Genomic DNA, 20,232 nt, shown 5'->3' with positions numbered 1-20,232 from the left:
TTACAATACAATGTAAGGGCACAGGCAGCATATAATACAGGCAGGGGTTAAACACAGTTGGAGCACAGCAAAAATGGAAAGAGCAGGCAGGATAGGATGGCTGGCTGGCTGCCGATTGCCACCAAAGCAGTTAACAACGGCATTAGTGAAGTAAAGTCCCAACAATAGGTGTCAAGTCACACTGGACTGTCTGGCCGTGTCCTTCTTGTCTGACTCTTCACAATTGCTGTGCTCGGTCTGTTTTTGGAATCCTGTATTAGAGAGTTGCACCGGTCCTGGAGGTACTGCAATACCAGGTCGATGCGTGGAGTGGACAGAGCAAGCTCTTCTTCCATCTCCCTGTTCTAAAAATCGATTTTATATGGTCCCCAGATAGGGGACGATCCAATATTAAACTGATAATTTTTTTTAAAATTTTTATAAAAGTAAAAAAGCAAATTAACAACAAATACATAAACATAACTTTTTGCAATCTTTGGCCTAAATTGAATTATTTATTTTTTCCAGGTTTTAACAAAGGGACATAAAAGAGGAACTCCGTCCAAAGGTAGGTCCATTTGTGAATAACAGAATAAAGTCCTTTTATGCAGGTATTTGGTGCAAAAGTCCATATTTGAAGAACTTAAGTCCATGAGTTGACTCCACTCAAGAATTTGTTGTCCAATAAGTCCAAGGGAAATCCAAAGAAAAGGTCCTTCCACACGGGTATAAAAAGAAAACATAAAAATAGCTAACTGGCGATATAGCATTAATTTGAGGGCTCCAGCCCTAAAAAACAAACATTTCCATGAAAGGCCGCCCACCTCTAGGGGAAGGGCTAGACCATGCTTGCAACACATTATGTTTGTGGTCACCTATCAGAGGATGGGCAATACCACTTCACACTTTACAAAAATAAATCATATTTTACATGAACATAATGTACACATTACATACTTTGTAGACAAGATTGTCTTGTGATTGCCTTTCTCAACATTGGCAACATCAATATACCATAAGTTTCACATGTTTTCTGTATATTTATGTTTCAGCATTTTTCATTACAGAAATACGCCATCTTAAACAACAGTTTCAAATAAATCCCCAAATTTCGGAGGAAATCATTCTCCCATCTTACAGTTGTGACAGGACCATTGTTAATTTTTCACAGGATTTCATGCTTAATATAACAACAATACATTTTCTCCCCCTTAATATAGGGTAGCCTCAATTCCCATACAGTATATTACACCTTATCTGGCCTTCTGTCCAAAGGAGGAGCCCTTGCGTTCACACAAATTTTTATCATTTCCACACTTTAAGTTTGACCATGTCTTTTTTTTTTTATGCCCCATTCTTGAAAAGGGTTTTCAACAGGCCAGAGGCTTCTCACAAGGACTTATCTTGCTGCCTTGCTAAGCCCTGGCTCACGTAAAGACACCACAAATTTTATTGTTAGTTTCCCTTTCCCGACTCCTTGCAGGGGTCAGGCAGTACCATACCTCACACACAAAGGAGGTTTTCCACTTAAGGATTGTAAAATTTTCTTAAAATGCACCAGCTCTGTCACACCTGCTTTTTTCCTTTGCCCACTCTTGGCTCATATCTGGACTTTTCTTGAACCCTTTAGACAGATCCTCATCAAGCATCATTTTTACATGAACATTTATCATTTAGATCAGTTTAACACCAACGCAATTTAAACCCAAGTATCCTTACATTTACTACAGTTTTTAACATTTTCCCAAGTAAGTATCCTCCACGTTATTGTATTAGAATACATTTTTAACACCTGATCACCTAATTTCTTATTCTCATCTCTTATAGATGACACCCATTGCCAATGGAAAGAGCACTTCCAGGTAAGTTTAGGATAACTGTATTTGTTGTTTTGTTTTCCCTCCTAAAGGTATTTGCATTTTAAACCCTACCTATGCTGGCATTCTTATGTCTTCTAGATCCAGCTATTTGACCCAAAGGAAAAAAGAAGGGTTAGTACAACATGGAATATAAATGTATCCATTTCTTTAACCTGTAAAAGGAGAAATTGGTTAATCCCTGCCTATTGTGGAATTCCACATAAAGAACTTCCATTCTTTTATTGCCCTGGGCGTCCCCAGTTTGTTACAATCTCTCAAATAGAAATCATACACTTTGCTTAAAGCGTATTTTATGCATTCTGTAGATGATACGCAATCCAGTTTGTATAAGAATATATTCCTCATTCTCCACAGAGCCAGTTTTAGGCAATTTATCGTTATCCATAGTGTTTGCACTTTGGTTGGAGGGATTTGTCCCATGGTAGTGTACATAATTGTTTGATAATCTAGTTTTTGCAACCCTGACTGGAATTTTAGGATTGTACCAACTTTCCTCCATACCTTCTGCGCGTATTGACAGTTCCACATTACATGCATGGTTGTTTCCTCTGCCCCACACTCTGCTGTTGGGCATTTGGCACTGGCCACCATACCCCTTCTATGTTGAAAAGCCCTTGTGGGCAGGCATTCGTGCACTACTCGCCAAGCAACATCTTTTAATTCATTTGATAGGTATTTTTGATGAGTTATCTCCCATATACTCTTAGATTTTGACTAAAGTTTTTTGACTTTTGACTAAAATTTTTGACTGATTTTGACCAAAGTTTGCTACAGGTGTCGTTATCCCTTTGTGTCTGTTTCTTAAGGTTTGAATAATTCATCAAGATCTCTTAATCCAATTGTTATGTCATATTCAACTATAAATTTTTCCAAAACCACATATTGTTTGGGTGGAATTATTAAAACTGGGCTATTTTGACCCAGCTTATACCATGCCCTTCTGAAAATATATCCTGCAGCGTATTTCAAAAACAGACACAAAAACAGTAATTTTGCTTGTTTTTTAAACACCTAAAACAGACAGAAAAAACTGCCCCACAAAGCCACTCTCAAGTCTGGTGCTTCTTTGCCTCCTTTAATTTTCTCTTTTTGCATGATTTCGTTTAACCTTTTCCGCTGTAGAATTCCATATGAAGCGGTACATAATTTTATTTAATTGTCTAATTATGTTATTTGGTGGAAATACAGCACTCAGCTATAGCATCAAGGGTAATAGAACAGATTTTGTGACAAGAACGTTCTCTCCAAAGTTAATCTCCTTGCTTTCCAGAACTCTACTTTTTGTATGACCTTATTTTTAATTCTTTCCCAGCTCAGGTTTCCATTGTTCTTTACATCAAAAAGAACACCCAGAATTTTCACTGTCTCCACGGTTTTGATTCTGATATTCTTTTTGCCAACTTCCAATTATCAGGCATTCACATTTGTCAAGTTTAATTTAAATCCTGAACCCAGGCAAAATATATTTGTTAGAAGCAATGCTCTGTTTATTGCTGCTTCTGAAGTGCGGACCATTACCACATCGTCCATATATGCCGCCACTTTTGCCATGTCCCCACTACCTCCCGGAAGATGAACCCCTCTTACCATGTTCTCCTTCCTGATGAGAGCCAATAAAGGTTCCAGCACACATACAAAGAGGAGCAGGGACAGCAGGCAACCTTGTTTCACTCCTGAATCTAGCAGGATTACTCCAGACAGATGGCCATTTATTAGGATTTGGCTAGTAGCTTGTCTGTAAAAAAAAAAAAAAAAAAAAAAAAAGAGATGTTCTGAATAAAACTTTTTGGTAAATTCATTTTTTCCAATACTGCCCACAAGAATTCGTGAGATACTCTATGAAACGCTTTCGAGAAATCCAAAGACGACAAAGCAATCTTCTGATTTCTCTTGCTGGTACGAAATGGCGTCTCTGGAAAAAGTTTAGGTTGTCCTGAGCACTTCTGCCCGGCACCCACAAGACTGGCCAATGTGTATAACTTTCCCCATTACCTCTTTTAATCGACCGACCAGAATTTTTACGTAGATCCTTTAATCGCTGTTCAATAGTGTTATCGGTCGCCAGTTTTCTAGGGACTCCAGACTGCCTTTTTTGGGAAGGAGTGTCACACCCCCTCTCTTCCATGACTCTGGCATGATATTTTCCTCAGCTGCAAACTGTAAAATAGCAACAAAATCATCTTTGATTAGGTACCAAAATTTTTCATAAATTTCTATTGGAAGCCCATCAATGCCAGGGCATTTGTTTTTATCAAAGCTTTTAATGACTTTTATGAACCTCCTTTTTGTTAATTTTGTCTGTGAACATTTGCTGGTCGCTATTTTCCAATCTCAATTCCAAGTTATTTAAGCAATCTGTTATGTTAGGGTCAATATATTTTTTACTAAACAAATCGTTGTAAAAACTTTGTGCCCCTTTAAGCATCCCTTCATGTGTAGTAGCATCATCTATTTTTGTGATTTTTGGTTTACTTCCCATAACTTTTTTGAAGAAAAAGCGGGAGCATTTTTCATCATTTTCCAGTACCTGGACTTTGGCATTGTGTATTATTTGTTTGCCTCTTTTCTTAATTTCTTTACTGATTTTAATTTTTAAGCTGTTGATTTGGTCACACATATCTATGCCCTCGTTTTGGAATTTTATAAATGTCTGCAGCTGGGCATTTAAATTTTTGTACCATTTTAACTGATTTTTTAACTTCTTGTTTACTTTCTTTCAGGAGATAACACTTGGTCTGGGTTTTAATCCATTCCCACCAGTCTGCAATGGTACAGAACTTATTTTTACATTTTTGATAGTTTGCGAATTGTTTTTTATATTCTTTTTGTATTCTTTCTTTTTCTAGGATTGAAGTGTTGAGGTGCCACACTCTACTCCCATTGGACATCCCAGGTAAGTTCACTCTGCTAATTAGTATTTTATGATCAGAGAATATTGTACTTTGTAATTTTATATCAATAAGCTGTATTTTTTACTTACAAGTTGGTAATCGATATGTGATTTAGACCGTGCGTTTCCCCACGTGTATTCTGGGTCACCTGGATGACACAATCTCCATGCATCCTGGAACTCAGTCTGTTGTTGTTTTTCAATAGCATTGACGTTTTATCTTGCCTGCGAGACTTCGAGCCAGCTCTTTTTTCCCCAGGAAGTAAGCAATTGAAATCTCTGCATACTATTATTGGTTTTGAATTCGTAAAAAAAAAACTGTATTGTATGCAAAAATTGCTCTTTCGTGTTTGTCTATTGGAGCATATATGTTCATAATTTCGAATTCCAGGTTGTCATATTTACACTTGGCTACCAGAGCTCTGCCCGGTACTGATTCTATAAAACTTGTGATTTTTAATGTATTACCTTTAATCAATATGCCGATTCCAGTTGCGGATTTTGTGTTGTCTCCAGACCAGATAGATGTTCCTTTAGTAAACTGCTTTGTGATGTACTTATAGTTCGGATCATAATCCAACGCACATTCCTGTAAGCAAATTATTGATATATCAGATTTTTCTATAATATCAAAGATTGCAGCCCTTCTTGTCAGGCTCTTTATGCCCCTTACATTCAGGGAGCCTATCCTAATTTCATTCATCATGCTGATTCTGATTCTTCAGACTCTGAAACTGTTAAATCTAAAGAAACTGAACCAACAGCAAAACTTTGTTGTGCTGTCAAACCAACCACTGAGATGAATTCCTCAATTCTGTCTGTTCCAGCTTGCGTTTCTTTTATTGTATCCTTTCCTGGAGGGATAGGGATAGAGACGTCCTCTTCCTCCTCCGGGAAGTCCATGAGGGTGTAGTCTCTGATCAGACTGAGGGACAGTCTGCGGCAGTCCTCGATGGACATCCTCTCCCTCCGGAGGATAAGGCGCTTTCCAGCACACCAGATAGCGTCCTTAATACAGTTCAAAACCCTCCAAGCTCCTTCGACTTCTTCTTTGAATTCGCCATGGAACAGACCATACGGCATAGCGCAGTATGTGATGGCTGTTCTCGGGACGAATTGGCAGTGTCTGTACCTACATAAGTTCCTGGCATGCATGAAAGTTCTCAAGGGCAGTCCTCCTTGGACCGCCATCCAGGCCAAATCCCAGTGCCTGTTGGTAAGTCTTTTGGACCCGATGTTGATCCAGATTTCCTCGCAGGTGACTGCGTTTCTACCTGGAACAGGTTCCATTGAGTCCTTTCCACGGATTTGTTTGTAGATGGTCTTCGGCTTCCACAAGTCGGGCCTGATGCCCTGCAGCTCATTCTCCTTGATGAACTTGAAGTTGTCCAAGTAGAACCAAGGTGTGTCCCAGTTGAACGGCACGGAGCTGTCCCACCTGTCCCACCCTAGGCTCCTCCAGAGTGGGAGGAGAAAGAATCTTGACATGGCATTCCCTGCAGAAGTCGAAGATCGATCCACCAGTGTCCTTCTTACGGCGTTGCAGGCGAAGAAGATCCTCAGCATCGTCGTGATGTCCGGGGACTCCTTTGCCGCCCTTCTGATGCTCTTTAAACATGGTTGTTCTCTTTACTCGGTCCATCTTCGAGCCCCAGATGAAGTGGAAGGTCGCCCTCGTGATGGCCTTGCAGGTGTTGGTGCGTGGGGGCCATGCTTGGGCGAGGTACTGCAGCACAGGGAGGATTTCACTGCGGAGTACTAGCGTCTTCCCTTCGATGGTGAGGTCTCTGAGGCTCCAGAGGCCGAACTTTTGTTTCATCTTTGACAGCCTCTCTTACCAGGACTTCAGGGCTGCTCCTTCCTTCCTGAACCAGACGCCAAGGATCTTGATGAAGTCCGGTTGGATGTTGAAGGGGATGGGCGCAGAGGAAGGCAGGTACCAATTTCCGAAGAGCATGGCTTCCGACTTCCCGCAGTTGACTTTTGCTCCCGAACCTGGGATTCCGCCGGTTTGATCCGGGTGGATGATCTGTCCGATAACCTTCTTTAACCGGTTGGCCAGTACCTTGGCGAGGATCTTGTAGTCCACGTTGAGGAGAGAAATGGGACGCCAGTTTTTGAGGTCGCATTTCTCGCCCTTCCACTTATACAAGATCGTAATCATGCCCTCCCTCAGCGATGGCGGCATTCTGCCCTCCTCCGCCAACTCCTCGAGCAGGTCCGGGCCTACGAGTTCCCACAGCGCTACCTAGAGCTCCGCTGGGAGACATCGCAACCCAGGGTCCTACCCCGCCTAAAGGATTTGACGGCCGAGGTCAGCTCCTCCATGGTGAGGGGAGCGTCCGTGGACGCTGCGCCTGCAGGATCCAGGGTGTTGGTGATACCTGACAGGAACCGGTTCGCAGCGTCGTTATCTGTTTCTTTGGGCGAGTAGAGGTTCCGGTAGAAGTCACTGACAACTTCCATTACCTCTGACTTACCCTTCCGGGGAGTGCCGGTCGAGTCCCGCAGCTCGGCGAGGGGGGGTGTGGCCTGAATGGAGCTTCCTGAAAAAGAAAGAGTTGCATTTCTCACCTTTCTCTAGATGCTCCACCTTGGAACGGAAGATGATGCGCCTGGCGTCCTCCTCAAAGAGCTGTTTCAAGAGCTGTTTCTCTTGAGTTCTCTCTTCCTTGTGCACACCTGCTGGCGTCCCCTCGCTTGAAAAAGCTGTGGAGCTTGACCTTCACGAACTCCCACCACTCACTCACCTTTTCAAAATGCTCCTTGTCCTCCCTCCAGTTGACATACTCACCCCTCAGTTCCTCCATCAGTTCCTCTTTTTCCAGCAGGGCGGTGTTCAGCTCCCAGGAGCCTGGGCCGAAGCCCTTGCCGAGGTCCCCCTGGAAGAGAAGGGCCCTATGGTTCGAGATGAAGCAAGGGACCATGGAGTGGCTGTTGTGCGTTACTTCTCTGGATGTAAAGATGAAGTCTATCCTTGAGCGGACAGATCCATCGGGGCGGCACCAGGAGTAGTTGGCGGCGCCGCTTCCGATGGAGCCTACGACATCCTTCAAGGAAGCTTCCGCCACCATCTCTTTGAGAAGGCGGGAGGTAACGTCCAACTTTGCCATGATGCCTGAGCTGCGCCCGTCCTCTATTGGGCAGTTGAAATCACCACCCATTATTACTGCCCTGGTGGTTGCGAGTTGGGTCCCCAGGGTCTGGAAAAGTTCCAGCCGCTCATTCTTCTCAGGGGAGGCGTACACGTTGATGAGCCTATTTGGCTCTCCTGCCCACGAACCGTCTACGACCAGAAGACAGCCGCAGACGAGATCGTGGACAGCATCAAGCGTGAAACGCCCACCCCTGATCAGAATGGCTACACCTGCTGACTTGCAGTCGCCACCTCCAGACCAGTAAGAGGGACCCTGGGTCCACTGGGAGCACAGGTGACTGTATCTCCTAGAGGGTTTCAGAAACAAATTACAAAACAAAGGTTCCATTCAGAAGGTAAAAAATCCAGTGTCAGTAGTATAGTGAAGTCCATTTAGGCCGATTGAAATAAAGTCCATTTAGGCTAAAAGTATAGTCCATAATAGGACAAAACAGAAAGTCCATGAAAAGGGTTTTACAAAAGATTGTTTCAAAAGGTCAAAAAAGTTCCATTGACTGTAGTATATAAGTCCAATGAAAAAACAAGCCAACTGGCAAAAGGGGAGTTCTTGTTTTCCAACAGCAGAAAAAACCTGTAACTTGAGGGCTCCAGCCCAGGGGGGAAAGAAACAGGCATGAGAAGGCCACCCACCTCTGGGGGAAGGGCTTGGCCAAAGCTGAAAACACATTCGTTTTTTGGTCGCCTATCAGAGGACAGGCAAGACCATTTACACACATTTATGGTCGCCTATCAAAGGACGGGCAAGACCATTTACACATATGAGTCATACATAGACATATTCTGAATTTTATCATCAAAAACATCATCACATGACCACTATCTTACAAAGGGTCATCATTGCAGGACATAAGGATACATTGTGATAAGGTACAAAAGATACATGGTCGCCCGACTCTTAAGGTAAGGCAGCACCATATTGTACAAGAAATCCACATTTACATTCTGCAAACCGCCACACAGGCAATGTGTAAATTCCATAAATACATTAAGTGTGTTTTCAGTAGCGTTCAAAACCATTTGGTCATGGTTGATCATCCCAAAAGGAGGTCACTTTACCCATAAGAGGGGCATATACTTCCAAAGTTAGTTAATAAAGAAACTTTGAACTGAAAAATTTCCCATTCCAGGAGAACGCAATTCCTGCGTTATTGGTCATTTACCATTTCAATGCTTGTTCAAAGGGAGTGTGAACCCAAGGCTTCTCACAAGGACTTATATATGCCTTGCTAAGCCCTGGAATATTTTGGCAATAAAAAAAGGTATACCGCAAATATTACGGTCATATACCAAGAAAACCCAAATAACATGGAAAAAAAAAAGGACATTTTAGGCATAAACATGACACTTATTCTAAAGAAACAATAGAAAGGTGAAGTTTTTGTATCATCTTCAGTATTGTTTCTTCCAAATATTCACAATCCAGAAACTATTAGAAAACAAAAGGAAAGGATATAACCCTGCCTATGCCGGCATCTAATTTTAATACTAGATCAAAAGGCACCCAATTTAATCGAGACTGTTGAAGTTCTGTAGGGAGAGAAGGAAATAAGTTAGGCAAGGAGCGAAAAAACATTTTAATGACTGGATCAAAAGCATTCAATTTGAATTGAGACTGTTGTGGTCCTATAAGGGAGAAAAAAAAGAATAAGTTAGGCAAGGAGAGAAAAAAAAGTTTTTATGATTAGATCGGAAACACCCAAATTTGAATCAAGGCTGTTATGGTCCTATAGGGGAAAGAAAAAATAAGTTAGGCAGGGAGAAAAAGAAAGGGGTTTAGGTCAAAGGAGTCATGTAGACCATTCCTCCAAACTTTGCCTGTAAAAAAAAAAAAAAAGACAAGATTATTTACTGATCAAAGCATTCCACATGAACAAACACCATTCACTCATTGCACTGGGCGTCCCCAGTTTTTTGCAGTCCAAGAGAAAAAAGTTGTGCATCTTGCTCAAAGCATATTTTATGCAGTCCTGGGTTGTTATGCAATCAGTTTTGTACAGGTAGATATTCCTCATTTTCCATAGAGCAAATTTGAAACAGTTGATAGAAATTCACAGGGTTTTAAATTTCTTCCAGGGAACTGATTCAAAAACACCATACATTACTGTCTGATGGTCAAGTCTTTGTAAGCCGAAGAGGAACTTTAAAGTTGGACCTACCATCTCCCATATGCTTCGGGCATACGCACAGTTCCGCATAAGATGTAATGTTGTCTCATCTCCACCGCACCCTGACCTAGGGCATCTGGCACTGGCCACCATGCCCCTCCTGTGTTGGAAAGCTCGTGTTGGTAAGCATTCATGTGCGACCTGCCAGGCAATATCTTTCAGTTCATTGGACAAATAGTTTTGATTGACCATCCCCCAAATGCTTTTTGATTTTGCTTCAACAAAATTTGCCACAGGGGTCGTTATGTCATTTCTAATTGCTATTTTGAGTTTAGCATAATTCCTTAGAATGTCTGGATCCAGGTGTTTTAGATCATAGGTTACAATAAATTTCTCCAAAATCACATACTGTTTCGGTGGTGTTAAAAAGATTGGAATATTTTGGGTTGGCCTAAACCAAGCCCTTTTCCTGAAAATGTGCCCGGCAGCATATCTTAAGAAAAAACTCCAATAATTGCATTTTTCTATAAGGCACAGGGAGAAGAAACTACCCCACAGTGCCTTTCTCAGATCCGGTGACCCTTTACCTCCTTTCAGCTTTTCTTTCTGCATTATATCTCTTTTGAGCTTCTCTGCAGAAGAACTCCAAATAAACTGGAACATGATTTTGTTTAGGAATCTAATTGTATTATTGTTTGGTGGGAAAACCAAGCCTAAATACAACATTTGAGGTAGCAAGACTGCCTTGGCTATAAGATTTTTTCCCTCCAGGGTGAGTTTTCTGGTTTTCCAATACTCCGTTTTCTGAACAATTTTGTTTTTAATTTTTTTCCCAACTGGCGTTGCCATTATTGTGGATGTCGAAAAGGACTCCCAAAATTTTGACAGATTCCACTGTTTTTATTTTGATATCTGTTTTCCGCCAGTTTCCTACCATTTGGCATTCACATTTTTCCAAATTTAGTTTAAAGCTAGATCCGGAGCAAAAAATACTAGTGAGGTGCAAAACTCTGTTTATAGCAGCTTCAGTTGTACAGACTGCTACCACATCATCCATGTACGCTGTTGTTTTTGCCGTGTCCCCACTACCTCCCGGCAGGTGGACCCCTCTTACCGTCTTCTCCTTTCGGATAAGGGCCAACAAAGGTTCCAAGGCGCACACAAAGAGGGGGGACAGCGGGCAGCCTTGCTTCACTCCAGATTCTAGCGGGATGGTGCCCGATAGGTGTCCATTTACTAAAACCTGGCAGGTGGCGTCACTGTAAAGGGAAAAGATATTTTTAATGAAACTTTCTGGCAGGTTCATTTTTTTCAACACAGCCCACAGAAACTCTGTCAAAGGCTTTTGCGAAGTCCAGGGATACCAAAGCTATTTTTTGACTCCTTTCCGGATGGTACCATATAACATCTTTCAAAAAATTTAGATTATCATGGACACATCTGCCTGGAACTCCGCATGCCTGACTGAAATGTATGATTTTGTCCAATACCTTTTTAAAACGACCCACCAGGATTTTGGCGTAAATTTTGTAGTTGCAGTTGAGCAGAGTTATTGGACGCCAATTTTCCAGGGATTCTAAATCTCCTTTCTTGGGAAGGAGCGTTACCACTCCTCTCCTCCATGATACCGGAATGTTGTTTCCTTCGGTAGCCAACTGCAAGATAGTAACAAAATCATTTTTGATAACATGCCAGAAGTTTACATAGAATTCTATAGGAAGGCCATCCACACCAGGGCACTTATTTTTATCGAAGCTCTTGATTGCCTCAAAAACTTCCTGTTCATAGATGTTATCTAATAATATTTGGTGGTCATTGCTTCCCAACTTTTGTTCTTGTTTATCCAGACAGCCTTCTATAGTATTAGGATCGATGTGTTTTTTGCTGAAAAGTTGGGAATAGAAGTTTTGCGCCTCCTTAAGCATATCTGCTTGTGTGGTAGCATTGTTTAACTTCGTGACCTTTTGCTTTGTTCCCATTACTTTTTTAAAAAAGAAAGGAGAACATTTTTCATCATTTTCCATGGTGTGAACCTTGGCATTATGTATGATCTGTTTCCCTCTTTGCTTAATTTCCTTACTTATTTTGGTTTTGAGGGTATTGATCTGTTCTTGCATTTCTATGCCTTTGTTTTGTAGCATTATAAAAGTTTGCAGCTGGGTGTTTAATTTTTTGTACCATGCAAGTTTATTCCTGGCCTCTCGTATACTTTCGTTTAGAAAAAAAGCTTTTGTCTGGGATTTAACCCAGTCCCACATTCCACAATGGAATGGAAGTTGCTTTTGCTCTTTTAGTAATTGAAAAATTGCTTTTCGTATTTCTTTTTAATCACTTCATTCTCCAGTAGGGAAGTGTTGGGACGCCACACCCCTTTTCCATTGACTGTCCCAGGAATTCTAATCTTTCCAATTAAAATTTTGTGGTCAGAGAAAATTGTAGATTGTAGTTGAGCATTAATTATTTGAATCTTTTTACTCACAAATAAAAGGTCAATCCGGGATTTAGACCGGGCATTTTGCCATGTGTATCCAGGGTCACTTCTGTGGCATGATCTCCAGACATCCTGTAACTCAAAGTCAGTGGTTATGTTCTTTAAAATCATAGGTTTTATCCTGTCTGTGGGACCTAGAGCCTGCTCTTCTCTCGCCAGGCAAAAGGCAATTAAAATCCCCGCAAACTATCATTGGATTGGAGTTAACTAAAAAAAACTGTATTGTTTGCAAAAAGGTTTCCTTTTCGTGCTTGTCCACAGGAGCATAAATGTTCATAATTTCAAAAATAAAATTGTCATATTGACATTTGACCACCAGGGCTCTGCCTGGTACAATTTCCAAAAAACCTCAAATTTTGACAGTGTTACCTTTGATCAGGATACCAACTCCGGTGGCGGGATTGCTATTATCTCCTGACCAGATAGAAGCTCCTTGTTTCCACTGCTTTGAGATGTGCTTGTAGTTGGGATCATGATCTAGAGCACATTCCTGTAAACAAAAAATTGATATGTCAAGTTTTCCCAGGACATCAAAGATAACCGCCCTTCTCGGGCTTTTGCATACCCTTAAATTCAGGGAACCAATTTTTAAGTCAAACATCTCCAGGTCCTGATTCATCAGATTCTGAAATCAACAAGTCTGGAGTAATGTCACCGGCGCCTCTTTGTTGGCCCGTCCTGTTAGTTGAGGGAAACTCCTCAATTCTTCCCGTCCCAGAGAACACAGCTGCTTCCTGGTTGGGAGAAAGAGGGTAGGTTAAAGGCTCCACTATGGCCCCAGAGGGCCTTGGTATATTTTCTGCCATTTCCCTCAGTTCTGGCAGAATTGTGCATTCACTACCTGCACTCTTCTTGATCTTATTTTTAACCACTTTATCACTTTGTTTTTTACGTTTTTTGGAACTAGCAGATACATCCATGTCTTCCTCCTCTTGCTCACTCCCCACTGGTCCCCCTAGGGCCCGAGGTGGGTCTGGAGGAGTATCTCCACAAACCTCAATACTCACGACCTTTAAGGATTCATCGACCTTCCGTGCCTCACCCTTTGGCGCTGTCACCTCGTCTGCACCTTCCTCCTGGACAGCCAGATCCTGCTGATTTGCCTCCGGGGTGGCAGGCACTTGGGTCTCCTCCACACCAGGTGTTTTACCTTCCTCTGACCAATGATACCCTGAGGAAAAGATAGGATTAGATAGGTCTTTTACTGCTTGCGCATAAAATTTTCTGTCTGCGCACTCTCTGTAGGAATGCCCAGCTTTGCCGCAGCCATTACAAATGATTTAATTGGGGCATTCTATGGCTAAATGACCCATTTGGCCACACTTCCTACAAGTTGTAACGCCCTTATTGGGACATGCATCTGCAGTGTGCCAAAACTGTTTACATTCACGGCAATATTTGGGCATACCTTTGTAGTTGACAAAAACACGATCCTTCCCAAGCACAATAACAGCTGGGAGGTGATGAACTCCACCACGTGCTGCTGTGTTGGGTTTAAGGACAACTTTGAAAAGGTACTTGCCATTCCAGATTTTGAATCCATTTAGCTCCTTCCTCACAAAAGTAACCTTTTGACAGACCCGACTCAAATAATACATTATATCCTCATGCTGCAAGAAAGGATTATGCACAGTGATTGTTACAGGTATTTCACCACCAATGTACAGAGGCACGAATTCAAGCCCATCAAGATCATAATCATCAATATTTTCTACTACCTTGTCATAGAAAGCATTGCAGGCCGTTGCATTGGTGAAAGTGAGGAAGAATTCACATCCTCTCCTCTCTTGCAGGTAGAGAATCTCCTCCCGCTTAACATTCAGCTTCTGGAAAAGCACTTTAGAAACCAGACGATCCAGGTCCATCAGTCCTCCTATAGAGACGATTTTAAACGAATTGGTAATCCTCGGCTCCAATGGGCCAGGTCCACGGATAGCACCATTCCTCCTCTCCTCATCCATTTGCATAAATGCAAATTACAGGAACCAGCAACCACACCTCAAACTGCAACCGATACCTGTGCAGTGGACATCCAAATGCTCTTACTGACTGAGATCAGAAAAGAGCCGATCACTCTCATACCCTTCGGCCAGCTCTGCCCCCAATAGCAGCAACCAGTGCACCCGAAGGAAACACCGGAAGGCCGAGGACAGTAGGTAGCCTACTGGGCAAACCTTTTAGCGTCGATCCGTTACAGATCTTAGCCAAAAGGCCGAGAAGCGATAACCCGTTAAGGGACACAAACGGGCGCCCCTGGTTCGGGGAAAAACAGGTGTGCTTTCCGAGAGGCTGCAACCTTCACAAGCGGTGGCGGACACTCCCAAACGCCACCCCCGCTGGGACCTGCCCGGACCCTGCTTCAAAACTTCTCTGGCCTGACAATCTCGCCTAGCTGCCCTGACAGCACCTGCTCTGGATTGAACCCTTGGCCCAGAAAAGTCCTCTGGTTAAGGCCCAGGTGCTGCTCGTTTCCCTGCATCGTTAGGACTCATATATATTATTATTATTTTACTTTTTTTTATCGAATCTCGGGATCTGTCCTCTAAAAACACACCCCGTGCTCGGTGTTGTGGGTATTTTTTACCTCTAGGCTGTGGGGTATATATACCCAGCAATCATCTGAGACTAGAATATAATTTAGTCTTCCCTTTCAGATGAACAGTTTGTGCTTTTAAAGTACTAATTTAATATCCCAGACTTGCTTATGGGCATAATACAATTTTATGTTTAACACCATAAAGTGTGTTCTGCGTAATAAATCTGCAACAGAAGCAATACTTGGGGGCGATTGGTGACTATATTGAGCTTGTGATAATTTATAAATAAAGGTTGACAATATATAATCCAGGATTTGAATTTTGGCCGAATAGGTGCATCTGTTGTGACCATGTGGTTGGATCTCCCTTTTCTCAGCAGTAGATGAATGGTGTGTTGGCTACTTGTGGGGAGTTGGTCTGTACCACTGATGTGTAACCAGTCGTGTCATGTATTGTAAATATACCCTGATATTATATCCTAAGTTTTCAACATGTGATCTTTTGAAATCTGCAAAACGTTTTAGTACTTGGCTTTATATGCAAGTCGGGTATTGCCACATTGTTAGAACACCTTTGGTAAAGCCGATTAGTGAGATCTAGCATACATCCATTAGGAGTTATTCTGCCACCCCTGGAAGACTGGTTTTATTGCCAATTGGCTGAGTTAAATATGATGGTTTTGACACTGCTTATTCAATGCTGTATGCAGGAAGGTTCTGTAGGTGCAATGTCATTCCTGAAGACCATGTATACCTAAAAGGTTGTTTCACCTGTATAATAGCCCACAGTAATTATTGAGCACCATAGTCAAGACAAGATCAACCATGACTACATTACAGAAGGTAGTCCATCTCCCATGTGGAGAGAAACTCTATTTATATGCAGTGATGCGGGAAGATGTTTGTCCAGGCTCTGAAGATAAATGATAATTGGGACTTTCCAGATTGAAAGAGGAGAAAAGGGGTTTGAGACTACAGTTAAACAATTCACTAAAGTTTACCGATCGATAGTCAATATGTGAGTATAACATAGCCAATATAATGCTTGGGGTCCTGGCACAAATGTACAGTATGTAATGCAAATACCATGATGCTAAACCAGATCTCATTTCTAAAGTACAATTGTTAAAATGAGGACATTTCAATTTCTGTTACAAATGACTGATACATTTGTGTCTACATGGCCATGCATGCTCAAAGCTAGATCTGAGTTGATGATATTGCATCTTCAATAAAATCATAAACAACCCCATTGGTATTATTAGTCTTGGCTTCCTCTGATTTAAGCTTTCTAAAAACAATTGTTTAAAAAAAGAAATACTTCAGCAGGGGGTAGTTTTCTTCTGTGTTTAACAAATATTTGGCTAGGGGAGACTGAAAAAGTTATAGAAATTGTCAGAAAACTGAACAACCTTAAGATAATTAAACTTTCTTTTTAGGGACATCTGTTCTAGATTGACATTCATGTAAAACTTGGGTTCTTAACACACCTGGTAATAGGTCACAGCAATGCCCTTACCGTAATTATGCTGTAACTACAATGTGTCAAATGTGCCTTTTAATCAGAAAGCCAAGACTGATTTTTACTTCAATAGTATTGATCTTAATTAGCATAAACAATGGGGGTCAGGATTTAGTGGAAGGTTAGGCCTCTGATGGCCACTCTAGAATGAGTTAGAGGTCCGGTGGCATGAAGCCTTAGCTGCAGTAGGGAGGGAAAGTTGTAGGAACTGGAAAGATCTAAAGGGGGGGCACGATGATTCTATTTTGTTTTACCCCTCGTTTATCTGGTGTTCATTAGATGATGGCTTCAGTGGTTACCACAAGGTCTGTAAAAATGCTTAAAATATTCCAATGCATGATTGCAAATAGCTTCATAAATAATAGATGAAAGGTAACGGATATGATACTGGAATCTGTAATGTTCTACCTAAATTTTTTTCCTGGCAATATCATACGCTTTTTTGGTTTGCAATTAACAACATGTTTTGATCTTCCAAGGAAAGTGCTAAAATCACTATTGAGACATCTAGACAAGTGGACCAATTTCAATGTCCTGCAAGTCCAGTCTCTAACGCATATCTTAGTTTGGCTCTATTTGGTATCTTTCTCATAACCAGGACCCCATATCACATTCAGCCACACCTTACAATGGTGTCCCCCAATCTTCTGGAATATTCTATCCATGCATGTCTGATATCCTTCAGGATACAGGCACTGTCTTATTGAGGGGGCAAGTCCCCTGACCCAGGTGGACAAGCGGTTAAAGCTTCTTTGAGGGCTGTCAGATAGGGGTGATATCCATAAACGAAGCCGGATAACAAAATAAATCATTGGAATAGACTCTATATACAACCCTCATGAACCACATCTGGTTTTGTGAGCTTCCTCCTCATGCAGATATTACTTGTTTTGGTCCCTTGTTGCCCCCCCCCCCAAATGCTTGCCAAAAGACAGTCCAAATTTCCACTCTCAAGCAACTTGTCTTAAAAAGGCTTTTTATACTTAATATTGTGCACGAAAACATGAAGTTTGGAATTTAGACATTAAAACCTATTTTGCTATGTACTCCCAAGTGTAGTTTCTAAACCCATTTCTGGCCACTAGTGTAATAGTTGCTTTCATCCAGTGACCATGATTTGTGTCAAGATCTGTAATGAATGCTGAATATTATCAAAGCCACCTTAACTGCATAAATTCTATGGTATTGTATTTAAAATGTATTTTTAACCAATGTAAATACCATGGTAGAGTTAAATTTGAACCCTGAAGTGCACTGCTGTAGATCTCTCAGTAACTATGTATATCTGATTATTTGTTATCTTAGATGTAATATCTGGCATAATGGTTTGCAGTGACTTACATTTGGTTACCATTTAACCACATTCATAATACATTCTGTTCCTTTATTGAATGTATAGCTTTGTTGAAGCCAAAGGGCAACTCTAAAGCTAGAAAGAAAATAATCATTTTATTGACCAACATATTACTGTGGGCTACATCTGGGATTTGTAAAGCTTTGAATCTTGGTAAAGAATATTCTAGGTACAAGACCATGATTGATTTTCTCCAACGGGCATGGTAATGCCATTACAATTTGTAGTTTTTTTTTTATCTCTGTAGATAATGTACCACTATTTTTAGGGCTAGGAGTTCAGCAGCATCTGATCGTTTAATATAATGTGCTATTGCACAGCAATGCAAAGTTTATGCTCCTTCCCATATTTCATATTTTTGTAGTGACCAATTGCTTTTAAGGATATTATTTTTTTAATACTTGTGTGAAATCTTCACTGATTAACTGGGTTAATTTTGAATTCCTCTAATTTCCTTCTTAGGATAAAAGGATATGAAACATGCTTTGAGCTCTCCTGAGTGAGAACTCTTTACTGGTAGAGGAACAATGACCATGCTATGCCACAATTTATTTACTTAAACAGCAAATCCTCAAGGTTTTTTTGGCAGATATGCTGTAGTGCCGTGTATTTACATAGTCACCTTCTCTATGTACCAGTTCATTACTATATATGTAATCGATAGCCTGGGATATCTATTGTACAGGGTTTCACCAGCTTCCAGAATCTCAAACCGGGAAAATTAAAACCATTATATGGAATATTACTGGAAACAGGTGTCTAAAAAGCCACCCCATCTAAATACCACATTGTTTCACAGGTCAAAAATATTGTAACCAATCATTAGCTATACATCTAACTATTCAGGGAAGATGAAAGGTTAACTATATCATAACATTATTCTTGGTGACATGTACAGTAAAGGTAAAGTGCATCCCTATCTATTTCATCAGAACTAACTGTTAGAATGAAAAATGTTTTACAAGTACACTCATAAAATGGGGACAGTCATTCTGGACACATCTAATAGTGAAATTCTCCTCCCTTCATAGAGATTTCCTTCACGGTTTAGCCTTCATTACAGTGATTAAGGAAAACCTTGGCAAAAGAATACAAATCATGTAAAATAACATACTAGTGTTTTACCCATTCCCTATTGTGTGATTATACATAACTTTATGCTTCCTCCCAGTGCTGCGTAGTGCTTCAAAGTAATGGGAAATCAAAATTTAGAAATGCTTCAGGATTAGAAGTAAACATAGGGAGCACCACTCTCATGCCAAGGTCTAAGAGGACATTTCTCCTTACTTTGAAGTTGGGACTACTTCTATTCTAACAAAAAAAAATGATATCAAGTTCTACACAAATATTTTGTTTGTGTATATAATTTTAAACTAGTCTTTACCTCTTGGGATCTCATGAAGTACCTTTTCAAAATAGTAACTTGCAAGCTGCAGTTTGGTTGGGACATTGTGTAGTTTGAAACTATTTAGCATAACAGTGCTTTACAAAAAACCTAATTGATTGAAATCCAGCTGCACTAAACCACATTGGCCTTTACTTTTCTTTGCAGCGGTTTTGGAGCAGTTTATTACCCCCGCCATGTCTGCTTATTTTTCTGATTAGGCTTGGATAAATGGCTAGAAATTATATTATTTTTATGGCTATCCCAATCAAAACTTTCTTATTGGACAGGGTCGTAAATGGCCTCGCAAAATGAAGGTATGATTATTAGTAAAGACTTGTAGAATATGCTGGCTGTGGTTTTGCAGCAGTTTATAAAATGGCCTGCAAACTTGCATCTGTGGCTTAGTCACCTCCACACATGGCTGGATTAATGTTGGTAAAATACAATTTTCTCTAATTTTCTATGCTGATTATAAATAAAATTTTACTAGCCTAATAAACCATAATTTAATACAAATGCCTACACTATTTTTAACATTTAGTTATTTTACGCTAAAAGGCAGCCTCTCTATAGGCAGTGAGCAATTAGTCTTTTTATTGACTTGACTAAATTGTTTGAAATCTGACATAACTGTGGGTTAAATGGAAAAATATGTAAATCTGACCTTCAGTGAATAAAATTCCAGGTACATGTTTTATCCAGATAGTGCTTCTCCACAGGAAAGTTTGATGAATGTCAATTTCACTGCTTTGTAAATAGACCCCAGAGACATACCATGTTGTACTGAACTTCAATAGCCAAAACGTATTCACTTTTGGATAATTTGGAGGCTTGATATGTTCCATTAAGGCAATTTATTTCTAGTTCTGTGGGCAGAAGAGCAAGTGAGGGAAAGCCTCCTGACACTGAACAAATGTTCCTAATATGCAAT

At 40.8% G+C, this 20,232-nt stretch overlaps 1 pseudogene; it reads right to left on the bottom strand.

Moving 5' to 3' along the window:
- Nucleotides 1–259: 259 nt before the first annotated feature.
- Nucleotides 260–430, bottom strand: LOC140330279 (U2 spliceosomal RNA; annotated as a pseudogene).
- Nucleotides 431–20,232: the final 19,802 nt, after the last annotated feature.

This window comes from Pyxicephalus adspersus, chromosome 4, assembly GCF_032062135.1.
Source record: "Pyxicephalus adspersus chromosome 4, UCB_Pads_2.0, whole genome shotgun sequence".
NCBI lineage: Eukaryota > Metazoa > Chordata > Amphibia > Anura > Pyxicephalidae > Pyxicephalus > Pyxicephalus adspersus.
Note: the sequence above shows the minus strand (reverse complement) of the source record. Positions and strands in the feature narration are given on the sequence as shown.